At 42.9% G+C, this 1,822-nt stretch overlaps 1 pseudogene; it reads right to left on the reverse strand.

Moving 5' to 3' along the window:
* Positions 1 to 303: 303 nt before the first annotated feature.
* On the reverse strand, positions 304 to 1,171 carry LOC128113300 (40S ribosomal protein SA-like; annotated as a pseudogene).
* Between the last annotated feature and the right edge of the window lie 651 nt (positions 1,172 to 1,822).

Raw genomic sequence — 1,822 nt, forward strand, 5'->3', positions numbered from 1 at the left:
TTTTTCTGTTTTCCATTTCTTTCTTTTTCTTTCTCTTTTTTTTCTTTCTTCCTTCCTTCCTTCCTTTCTTTCTTTCTCTCTCTTTTCAGACAGGATTTCTCTGTGTAACAACAGCCCTGGTTGTCCTGGAACTCATTCTTTAAGCGAGGCTGGCCTACAATTCACATAGATCCACCTGCCTCTGTCTCTGACACGCTGGGATTAAAGGTACATGCCACCAAGCCTGGCTTCTTTTTTTCACCTTTTAGGAATTTTAGTTTCCTTTCAGCTTTTATCCCTTTGCTCAGGTGCCTGCAGAGGAGCTCAAGACCACTCAGTGGTGGCTCCAACCCACTCAGTGACCTGTGCTGTGGGAGCTCCTGACCAGTCCCCAGTGACTGGCTGGGCAGACTTCAGTAGGGAACTGCAGGATGGGTACAGAGGTCATCTGCACACTCTCAGACCAGTCTGCCTGCTCTAGCTGAGCAGCAGTGAACTCAGAAGCTGGTTGGTCCATTTGCCTTGAAATTCTTCCTTGGTCACAGCCTTCTCAGCAGCAGCATGTTCCTCCTTCTCAGTCTCCTCTGGTCTCTGTAGAAGTAAAGATCATTCGTGACTTCTTAAGGGTTCTCACAGGAAATAGTGCCATGCACACGGAGTACTTCCCAGGCCAGCATTCATCATATCAGACCCACTGAGTGAGCTCCCTTGTTACACAGGATGGCAATGCCCATGTAACACAGAGGAGAATCTATGTTATACAGAGCAATGTTTTGCAGGTTGACATAAGATGCTTCTGTGAGGGGCTGGTGGTCAGCCCTGGGGTCAGTCACAACTAGATGATGTGACTCCCTGAAGGCTGCTTGGATCTCCTTAGTGAAGACCCCAGGCTTGAAACTGGTCAACAATTACAGAGCCTCCAGTGGCAGCAGCAAACTTCAGCAGTTTGCTGGCAATCCTTCCTGGAGGAGATGGTGCTGACATCAGCAGGGTTCTCAATGACAACAATAGCCCAAGCTGCAAACAGCTCCCAGGCCTTCTTCTGATTTATGGTATAGATACCATGACTTTTCTCTTTGTAGATGTTCTGCTCCATCTGAAAGACAAGGTTGGTGCCACATAAGTGGGTTCCTGCAGCAAGGAATTTGAGGACATCCTCCTTCATCTGCAGGACACTAAGGGCTCCGGACATTGTGTAATTTTCCCTTTAAGTAATGGCAAGAATCAAGAATAATGCTGTCTGGACCTGTCCCTGCACAGCGCGGAAAGCCTTTTTTTTTTTTTTTTTTCATTTTTATTAGTGCATATTGATTATATAAAATTATAGGTGTCATTCTGACATTTCATTCACATATATAATATACTTTGACTACAATTATCCCTACTCTCAGAAGGGGTCAAAAAATAAAACACCTTTTCAATATAGATGCTATAGAGTAGGATAGCAATGGTGTTTCTCTCTCTCAGTGTTAAATATCTCTCTCACTCTCACTAAAAAATATAAAATAGAGGTTTTCCCTTTGTCTTTATTGTAATGGAACAGAATAAACTTTTCTCCTCAAATTATTTCTTATAGTGTTTTCCAGGTAAATAATTGAAACTAGAAAAACAATATTTGGGAAAACATCACCATGCTTGCTGTTCTCTGCCTTCTTCCCGTTTTCGTATGCCTCCAGTGTCTCACTAGTCAAACGGTCTGCAACAACAAAGGAAAGACCAGTTTGAAGGCAGAATAAAAGCCCATAGCTAAGGCCAGAAGTGTTCTAGAAATGAAAATGACCATCTAAATCAGCATATTGTTTTGTTTTGTTTTTCAAGCACTAGAAAATACTATGTTGCATTC

Source organism: Peromyscus californicus, unplaced genomic scaffold (assembly GCF_007827085.1).
Source record: "Peromyscus californicus insignis strain IS unplaced genomic scaffold, ASM782708v3 Scaffold_18__1_contigs__length_77618521, whole genome shotgun sequence".
Classification (NCBI taxonomy): Eukaryota; Metazoa; Chordata; class Mammalia; order Rodentia; family Cricetidae; genus Peromyscus; species Peromyscus californicus.